A 10,587-nucleotide genomic window follows, 5' to 3' on the forward strand; every position below is an offset into this window, starting at 1 on the left:
GGTTCCTCACCCAGGCACAGGCAGGCTCTGCCCAGGGGGTTGGTGGTCAGGGGTGTCAGGCCCAGACTGGCCCCTCCGGAGGGGCCTGGCTCTCAAGGTGGGCAGCATCCCGGGAGGCCCTTGTGACCATCTGCGCTGGCAGGGAGGCTCTGCTGTGAGAACAAGGTGGTGGGTCTTTTCCTGTTGCCTCAGAAGTCAGGAGTAGAGGGGCTGACGGGCTTGATGAGTGCCTACTGTGTGCCAGGCCCCCCACAGTATTCTGCTGTCCCTCGAAAGCTGGTGTAGGCTGCACAGTTTGTGAGTGCAAACCCTGGATTTAAGACCTCTGAGCAGCGGGGAAGGTTTCTTGGAGGAGGTGTGCCTATTGAGATGGATGCAGCAGGTTCTGTGAGGCCGCCAGGACGGGTAGAGTTCCCGGGGGCCTCGGGCCCCGCTGGAGCGTGAAGCAGGCCCGTGCTCAGCTCTCCAGGCTGTTCGTGGCTCCCCTGTCAGCTGCTCATGCCTTTCCAGAGACAAAACAGGAATAATAGACATCATTAAATATGCATGGGGCCCCAGACAGTCGGCGTGGTGGGCTGGGCCTCCCTTCCCCATAACACCGAGCTGCTCTGCTGGGCCGACCGTGCCCCTGGGCCAGCCAGAGGACCCCCATGAGGCGGCATGCAGGCAGGGAGCAGGCCACGGGACCCAGGTAAGGAGACCTTAGCCTAGAGTCCTTGGGGTCTGCCACTGGCCACCCTGGCATCCCAGGCTGCAGGGGTGATAAGGGAAGGGGCAGCAGCAGAGCTGGAGCCTCACCCCTAACTCACCTTGAGGCCCTTCTCTGCCTCACTGTGTTCATCTGTGAGGGGTGTGATGCCCACGCAGTCCTCTCCTGGCAATGGTGGGATACCAAGACAGGCAAGGGCTCCGTGGCTTACCTCGGCCCCTCTCCTGACTGCCCTGATGCCTGGCCATGAGGCCCTAGGTGAGGGTTTCTGCCTGGGTGGTGGCCACTCCCACTTCCACTTTACAGGTAGGGGGTCTGGGCCCAGGGTGAGGTAGGGAAGGCCTTGAGTCCATAGGGTGTCAGGGTGAGTCCAGGCCTTGGATTAGATCCAGGCCTGTTCTGTCCCCCAGGCTGGCTGGCAAAGGGTGGCAAATGAGGCCAGAGGCTGGGGGATCCTCAGGCAGTAAGGGCTCAGGTGAGAGGCTCCAGCCACTGAGCCACATGTTCCTTACCATGGATGGGCTTGTTCCTGGGCTAGGTCTGTGTGTGCGTGGATCAGGGCAGGCACTGCGGCCCTGTTATGTCCTGGGCTTTCTGGGTCTGTGGTCAGGATGGTTGTATGTCTACATTTGTGTGGGAGAGAGCGAGCGAGGGATCGTGCAGCTGCGTATGCCCAGGTCAGTGTGAAGTGGTCGCTCACTGTGCCCTTAGGGCTGAGGAAGCTCCCTAAGACCCCCCGAAGGTCTCTGACCCCCACACCTGTGTAAGCTCCAGGCTTGGGCCTCACCCTGTTAGCACCTTGTTCTCATCACTCACCCTCCCTGGTGATCACAGGCAGGGGTCTGCACCCTCACTCAGGCCCATGCCCAGGCAGCAGAGCTGCACTCATCTCCCGGCTGGCATCCCTGCAGCCTCCCGAGGATAGTATTCCCTGCAGCTTTAGAAGACTCAGTTTCATAGGAGCCAAAGTCATGAATATTCGTCTGTCCCTCCCACACCTGTGCATTCGCTCATTCTCCATCTTTCCTCCTCTCCAGCTTAGATTCCAGTTTCTCATTTCAGAACCGTCCTTTGGCAAGAAAGCTGAATCGAGACCCTCTCCTCCCCACTCTGTCCCTCTCGTAGACAGCCCACCTGACCTCAGCTTCCATCTCGCCAGACCTGGGTCCAAGCAGCCTTTTGGACTCTCCACTGCACTGTCCCATAGCCATCCCAAGCCCACCGTGTCCTAAACCAAACATGGCATTCCCATACCCCTGGCCTCACCTCAGAGACAGTCCCCGCACCTCCCAGCTGTACCAAGCCAACCCCAAGTCTACCTGGCTCCACCCTCATCCCAGCCCCATCTAGCCTCTCACCAGGGCCAGCCGGTTTCACCTCATCCTGAATGTGTCCACTGTACTCCATCACAGCATGGTCCCAGCTGTGTCATTGCCCCCTCTCCATTCTTTTCACATGGCGGCCCGAGCTGCTTTTTATACTACTTTCTAAGAAGCCGTGTGAGGCAGTGGTTGAGACTGTGGACACTCTGAAGCCAGACTGTCCAGGCTTAACTCCACCTTCAAGCTGTGTCACTCACATAACCTCTCTGGGCCCATGTCCTCATCTATAGAGTGGGAAGAGTAATCACACCCACTTCAGGAGGCTGCAGTGAGAGTTGAGCTCTGTGTGGCCCGGCCGTTCTGAGCACAGGCCTTGCAGTCAGGGACACGGGCCCTACAGCTTCCTCACTGTGGGCTCTCAGCTGAGGGATCTAACCTCTCCAAGATTAAGCCCTTCATCTATGTGAGAATCTAGTGAGCTATTCCAGAAAATCATTTAGCACCAAGCCTGGCACATAGTAAACATCTGGAAATGTGGAACAGTGACCAAAGTCCCATCCCTTCCACGCCCATTGGGCTAGTTGCTGCCTGCCACCCTGGCCACCTCTCATTTCACATGCCCTCAATCACTCTGCTCCAGCCATAGGACTGTCCTTGCAGCCCCTCTTACCACCTGGCCTTTGCACATGTTGTTCCACCTGCCAGGAATACAGTTCCCTCTTCCATGTTACAAACTCCCTCTTGTCCTTCAGATCTTGGCTCAGGGTTGCCTTGTCAGGAGAATCTTCCTGGACCTCCAGTGCAGTGTTTGGGCATCGGGGGTCATGCCCTGACCTTCACAGCTCTTTTTGTTGATGTGGCTCTTTGCTTAAAGTCTGCATCCAGGATGGGCATGGTAGCTCATACCTGTGATCCCAACACTTTGGGAGGCTGAGGCAGGAGTATTGCCTGGGGGCAAGGAGTTCAAGACCATCCTGGGCAACATAGTGGGACCCTGTCTCTACAAAAAACAACCAAAAAAAAAAATTAGCCAGGTGTGGTACCACACACCCGTAGTCTCAGCTGCTCAGGCAGCTGAGGTGGGAGGATTGCTTGAGCCTGGGAACTCAAGACTGCAGTGAGCTGCACTCACTTATGTTACTGCACTCCAGCCTGAATGATAAAATGAGACCCTGTCTCAAAAGAAAAAAAAAAAAAGTCTGTGTCCCCTACAACACAGGGAGCTCCATGAGCAGAGATCACATCTGCTTCCACTCGACTCTGCGAATTCCAAGTGCCCTGCACAGTGCTTGGCACGTAACAGATGCACAACTAATGCACAAGTAATATTGAAGAAATGAATGAACGAGAGACTTGCTCCCTGACACCCACTCTGTGCCTGCACAGAGGATGGGGACCCTGAGAGGAAGGCAGGACCTGGAGCCTACCAGAGGAGGGGCAGCCTCAGCTGACTACTAGCCTGAGGTCTAGCCTGGAGCCCAGAGACCAGGAGGGGTCAGTTGGGCAGGACTTGCCGCCAGCAGTCACCCAGACCTCCTCACTCAGAGCAGACAGGCAGCAGCCTGTAGCAACAACATTGACAATCATAACAACAGCTGCTTACCCAGGCCAGCCACTGTGCCCGGCTCTCCGCTATCTCATGTAATGCCCAGGTCAGCCCTGGTAGGGGAGGCATCTACACTCACAGATGTGGAGACTCCAATGCCGAGGCTGCATGACTTGCTATGGGTCAGATCCAGGAAGGGAATGAGACCTGACCCAGAGCTCTCAGCCACTGGGCTCCACGTCCCCGGGGCTAGAGCTGGGCTTGCCTCTCTGAGAGGCAGGTTCTTCATCTGGACAATGGGGCTTTGCAGTGGAAAGATGCCTGCCTGAGGGTTTGAGGCGGGACTTGGGCAAGCCTGCTAGACAATGGTGGCCTCTCAGCCTTTCTCCTGGACAGACAGACAAGGCTCCCCTACTTGGGGCAGACAGAAGGTATGGCTCTGGGAGGTGCTCTTGGGCCTGAAGGGCCAGTCCTGCCCTGCTTCTCCCCAGCAAGTCTCTGACCTCTCTCTGCCTCACTTTCAACAAATGTAACAAATATTACATGGAGCTGGGATAGGGGTAGGGTTGGACCTGTGACATCTCAGGTCCCTGAAATTCTTCCTGGGAACCCCTCTAAAGTGGTGTTTCCACTCACTGTCTCCAATCTCCCCCCCTTTTTTTTTTTTCCATTTTCACATTTACACTTGTTTGGGGGGTTGGGGAGGGACAGGGTCTCGCACTGTCACCCAGGCTGGATTGCAGTGGTGCAATCTCAGCTCACTGCAACCTCCACATCCTGGGTTCAAGTGATTCTTCTGCCTCAGCCACCACGCTGTGCACACCTGTAGCTGGGATTACAGGTGCACACCACCATGTCCGACTGATGTTTGTATTTTTAGTAGAGACAGGGTTTTGCCGTGTTGTCCAGGCTGGTCTTGAACTGCTAGCTTTGAGTGATCCACCTTCCTCGGCCTCCCGAAGTGCTGGACTACAGGTGTGAGTCAGCGCGCCCGGCCCACATTTACACTTTTAAATGTTACATTTTTATTTGGTTTTTCACTCAGAAATGCATTCACATGGATCAAAAATCAAACAATCAAACTAATACAGAAAGATTTACAGTGAGATAACCATTCTCATTAATTTCTTGAGTATCTTTTGCTATATTTCTTTCTTTTTTTTTTTTTTTGAAACAGAGTCTCACTCTGTCACCCGGGCCGGAATGCAGTGGCACGATCTCAGCTCACTGCAACCTCCACCTCCTGGGTTCAAGAAATTCTCCTGCCTCAGCCTCCGGAGTAGCTAGGACTACAGGCATACACTGCCACACACAGCTAATTTTTTGTATTTTAGTAGAGACAGGGTTTCACCATGTTGCCCAGGCTGGTCTCTAACTCCTGAGCTCAGGTAATCAGCCCGCCTCGGCCTCCCAAAGTGTTAGGATTACAGGCGTGAGCCAACACACCTGGTGCTGTATTTTTGTTTATTTTGACACAGAGTCTTGCTCTGTGTCAGAGGCTGGAGTGCAGTGGCATGATCATGGCTCACTGCAGCCTCAAAATACTGGCTCAAGCGATCCTCCCACTTCAGCCTTCTGAGTAGCTGGGCCTACAGGTGCCTGCCACCACTCCCTGCTAATTTTTTGGTTTGTTTGTGTTTTAGGGACAGGGTCTCATTATATTGCCTAGGCTGGTTTCAAACTCCTGGGCTCCTCCCATCTTAGCCTCTCAAAGTGCCCAGGCATGAGCCACTGCTCCCGGCTGTAGTATTTCTAATATGGAAATAAAAAAAGCAAATACAAGCGAAGCATGGTGACTCACGCCTTTAATCCCAGCACTTTGGGAGGATGAGATGGGCAGATCACTTGAGGTCAGGAGTTCAAGACCAGCCTGGCCAACATGGCAAAACCCTGTCTCTACTAAAAATACAAAAATTAATCAGGCATGGTGGTGCATGCCTGTAATTCCAGCTACTCAGGAAGCTCAGGCCCAGGTGGTGGAGGCTGCAGTGAGCTGAGATTGCACCACTGCTCTCCAGCCTGGTTGGCGGAGTGAGACTGTCTCAAAAAAAAAAAAAAAAAAAAAGCAAACACAAGAATACAAACTTGGCTGGGGGCAGTGGCTCAAGCTTGTAATCCCAGCACTTTGGGAGGCCGAGACGGGCGGATCACGAGGTCAGGAGATAGAGACCATCCTGGCTAACACGGTGAAACCCCGTCTCTACTAAAAAATACAAAAAACTAGCCGGGCGAGGTGGCGGGCACCTGTAGTCCCAGCTACTCGGGAGGCTGAGGCAGGAGAATGGCGTGAACCCGGGAGGCGAAGCTTGCAGTGAGCTGAGATCCGGCCACTGCCTTTCAGCCTGGGCCACAAAGCGAGACTCCGTCTCAAAAAAAAAAAAAAAAAAAGAATACAAACTTATATTCTTACCACCCACTTCCTCTGACACACACACACACACACACTCTCTCTCTCTCTCTCCCTATAGAAAGGCCTCAGTAAACACTGTAGTCAACAGGCTGTTCTGCAGCCTGCTTCCTACACTAGCAGGTCCTAGAGATCGCTCCCTGTCACGACACAGAGATCGTCCATATTCCTTGTTATAGCTGTGCTATGTTCCATCCTGGAATGCATTGCGGTGTACTGCGGCAACAAGCAGCTCTGTTTGTTCATCCTTACCCATAAGGACATGTAAGAGACATCCCCAGGGGTGGATTACTTGCTTCCTTCCTTCCCTCCCTCCCTCTTGTCCTTTTTCTTTTTTTAAAACAGTCAATATATAGTCCGCCTTCCATACAATTCACCCACCAAAGTGTACAATCCTGTGGTTTTAGTATGCTCACAAGTGGGCCCGCCTTGTGACCACCGCAGTCCTGTCTTTCTTTTTTTTTTTTTTTTTTTTTTTTTGAGACGGAGTCTTGCTCTGTCGCCCAAGCTGGAGTGCAGTGGCGCGATCCTGGCTCACTGCAAGCTCCGCCTCCTGGGTTCACGCCATTCTCCTGCCCCAGCCTCCCGAGTAGCTGGGACTACAGGCGCCCGCCACTGCGCCCGGCTCATTTTTTTTGTATTTTTAGTAGAGACGGGGTTTCACCGTGGTCTCGATCTCCTGACCTTGTGATCCGCCCGCCTCGGCCTCCCAAAGTGCTGGGATTACAGGCGTGAGCCACCGCGCCCGGCCCTGTCTTTCTTTTTTTATCTTTTTTTTTGAGACGGAGTTTTTGCTCTGGGCAATGGCTTGATCTTGGCTCACTGCAACCTCCACCTCCCAGGTTCAAGTGATTCTCCTGCCTCAGCCTCTTGAGCAGCTGGGATTACAGGCATGCGCCACCATGCCCAGCTAATTTTTGTATTTTTAGTAGAAACGAGGTTTCACCATGTTGGTCAGGCTGGTCTCAAACTCTTGACCTCATATGATCCACCTGCCTTGGCCTCCCAAAGTGCTGGGATTACAGGCATGAGCCACGACATCTGGCCCTGGTCCTGTCTTTCTTGAAACCTCTTCCATTAGGTGTAACTTCCCTCGCTCTCACCACTGTACTGGGACCACTCTTGTCACAGTCACCCCTGGAGTTCTAAGGAGCTGCATCCATTAGTCAGCTCTCCATTCTTGACTAACATGGGCCATGTGCCCATCTGTCATAGCAGTCCTGCCCTCCTGCGCAGCCCCCAGGATCCCACTCCCTCCTGGGCCTCCACCTGCTCCTCTGGCTGGCTTCGTGGTGCTCACTCACTGCCTCCTTGGCTCCTAAGCACTGCAGCCCTGCGGCTCATTCCGTGACCTCTCTTCCCTCTATACTCATTCCCTGGTGTCATCCTCCAGAGCTGTGGCTTCAATGCCTTCTAGATGCTGATGACTCCCTAACTGATGTCACCAGCCCTGATGGCTGTGATGGCCCCTTAGCAGTGCCCAGTGCCCAAAGCTGACTCCTGGGCCCTACCTCCTCAACTTGCTCTGCCCGCAGCCTTCCTCATCCTGGCCAATGACCTGACAGCCTCTCCATTCTCCCTGCTGTTCAGTAAGGAAACCTGGGAGCCATTCCTGCACCCTCCCCCATCCCCATCATCAATCCTGTCAGCCCTACCTGCCACATGTCCCCAGCATCCTACCACTTCTCCACACCTTAACAGCTGGCAGCCTGGTGCAGGAGGACCTCCATGGAAACTTCCACGCTGGCCTCCCTGCCTTCACCCTCACTCCTGCAGCCACTTCTCCCACAGCAGTAGAGGCTCCTATCAAGACTGAGGTCGAGGCCAGGCATTGGTGGCTCACGGATGTAATCCCAACACTTTGGGAGGTCAAGGCAGGCGGATCACCTGAGGTCAGGAGTTCGAAACCAGCCTGGCCAACGTGGTGAAACCCTGTCTCTACTAAAAATACAAAATTAGCCGGTGTGGTGATGTGTGCCTGTAATCCCAGTTTCTTGGGAAGCTGAGGCAGGAGAATTGCTTAAACCTGGAAGGCAGAGGTTGCTGTGCCAAGATCGTACCATCGCACTCCAGCCTGAGCAATACAACGAGACTCTGTCTCAAAAAAAAAAAAAAAAAAAAAGACTGAGGTCGAATTCCATCCCTTCTCTGCCAAAACCCTCCTCCCACGGCTCCTGCCTCACTGGCAGTCGAAACCAAGCCCTCATTGTGGCCCACAGGCCCTGCACGTGTGCCCCTGAACTCTGACCTCACCACCCAGTGCACCCCCGCTGCCCTCCAGCCACCTGGTCTGACTGCTCCTCCATCTGCTTGGGACTGTGCACTGCCCACAGGCTCTCTCCATGGCCCCATAGCCACTAGGCCTTCCCTGACTTCCTGTTTAATGTCACACCCCCACTTCTTGCTGTCCCTTCCACAGCACTTGTGCCCCATTATCTGTTACTGATTTTCCATGTTTATTGGCTCTCCGTTCACCCACATTTGGTAACTGCATGAGGGCAGGGTTTTTCTCTGTTTTGTTCACAGCTGTGTCCCCAGCACTTAGACGGTGCCTAGTATGCAGCACACTTCCCACAGAGGCTTTTGAATGTATGGGTGAGTGAGTAAATGCTGGCTACAGGACCCTTAGGAAAGGGGCCAGGCTGACTGAGGAATCCAGGTTGGGGTAGCTGTGGGCAAGCACTGGAGAGGCCTTGGTGCCTGTTGGAGGCCCAGCTGGGCTCTGGTTTGCCCAGTGGCTTGGTCAGGGCCCTCCCCCTCCAGGCAGGAGCAGGTTATGGGGTCAGCTCGACTATGCTCCTGGTTCTGCCCAGTGTCCTAAGCCACTGCAAGCCCAGTGATTACCCAGGAGCTCAGTGGGCAGGAGGGCCTAGTAAGGGAGGTAGTGCTGAACCCGGCCAGGACGGGGTTCTGCCTTCCCAAGCCAGGTGGCCTCGAGCAAGTCCCTTCACCTTTTGAGTCTGAGTTTCCTCATCTGGAGAACAGAGATACTAATAGCTCATATCGCACAGACCTGCTGTGACCATTGTGCCACACACCTGACTGGGGCCTCACTCTGGAAACTGGCTCCAAGAGGAGCTGGGGCAGGTGTTGATATCTCTGGGCTCAGAAAGAATGTCTTGGCTGGGCGCCGTGGCTCACATCTCTAATCTCAGCACTTTGGGAGGCCGAGGTCGGTGGATCATCTGAGGTCAGGAGTTTGAGACCATCCCGGCCAACGTGGCAAAATCCGTCTCTACTAAAAATACAAAAATTGGCCAGGTGTGGTGGCACATACCTGTAATTCCAGATATTTGGGAGACTGAGGCACAAGAATTGCTTGAACCCGGGAGGTGGAGTTTGCAGTGAGCCAAGATTGTACCACTGCCCTCCAGCCTGGGCAACAGAGCGAGACTCTGTCTCAAAAAAAGAAAGAAAGAAAGAACATCTCCCCTGTCCTTCATTTTCCTCAAGCGGACAAGAGCCACTGCCCAAAAACAGAAGGGAGAGTGGGCAGCCCCTCAAACTCCTGCTCTGCAAGAGGCCCACTTCCTGCACATATCCCCTAACTTGCCCCAAAAGCCGTCCATCCAATTTATCTGGTTTCCATCAAGCCCTATTCCCCATCCCTGTGAGACTGCCTGCACCAGGCACCAACAGCCCCTGGTGCAATTCCTCTGAGTGGCTGGGCACTGACTGGCTCCAGGTGAATCTTGGGGAGGAGTAGCAGGAAGAAGAGGAAAGTGAAGAGCCAGAGAAAGTAAACAGGAGGAAGAGGCAGACATGGGGAGACCTCCTCTGCTGCATGGTCCCCTCTCCGCTCCTGCCACTTGCCTGGGAAGGCCTCTCCCTGTCCCTGTTTCACAGCTGAGCACGCTGAGGCTCTGAAGCCACTGATCTGAGGGCGTGGAGCTGGCAAGTGGAAGAACCAGGGCCAGAACCTTGCTGCTCTGGGGTTGCCTATGCTAAACCTTAAGCAACCAAAGAATTAGCTCTGGGACCAAAAGACTGAAGCAGAGTTCAGTAAGTAGGGAGCTTGATGTTAACTGGGGTCCATCTTGAGAAGGGGGAGGAGGAAAAGGAGGAGGAGAGCTGGTTCTGAGGCTTCAGGTCTCAGAGCTGCCACTCCCCACCCCCGCTGGCCTGCTCAGTTTTTTCCACTGACAACCTCTTTTAGTGCAGGTTCTCAAAAGTGAGTTAGACTGGCCACCAACCAGACTTTGGATATGCAGCCTTAGGTCAGGCCATATGAAGCAATCAGCTATGCCCAGAGAAGGCAGGAACCATATGGCCACAGCCTACTCAGCCAGAGCAGAAAGTAAGAGGAGTGGACAGGGCTAGGCAGGGACCCCAGACAGGAGCCAGTAGGAGGCATCTCCAGTTACCCAGCAGCTCCATCAGGTCTTGCTTCCTTTTGGTGAAGGAGACAGAGCATAGCTTATCACTCCCATTCTTCAGAGGAAACTGAGGCCCAGAGAGGACAAAGGCTTTCCTGGACCCACACAGCCAGTCAGTGACAGAGCCTAGAGTCAGAGTCAGGCCTGACCCACCCTCCATTTCCGCCTCTCTACCCCGCCCCCCGACATACACACACAGAAGTGGAGTTCCACTGAAACACCCCTCC

The sequence above is a fragment of the Macaca nemestrina genome, chromosome 17 (assembly GCF_043159975.1).
Source record: "Macaca nemestrina isolate mMacNem1 chromosome 17, mMacNem.hap1, whole genome shotgun sequence".
NCBI classification, from domain to species: Eukaryota; Metazoa; Chordata; class Mammalia; order Primates; family Cercopithecidae; genus Macaca; species Macaca nemestrina.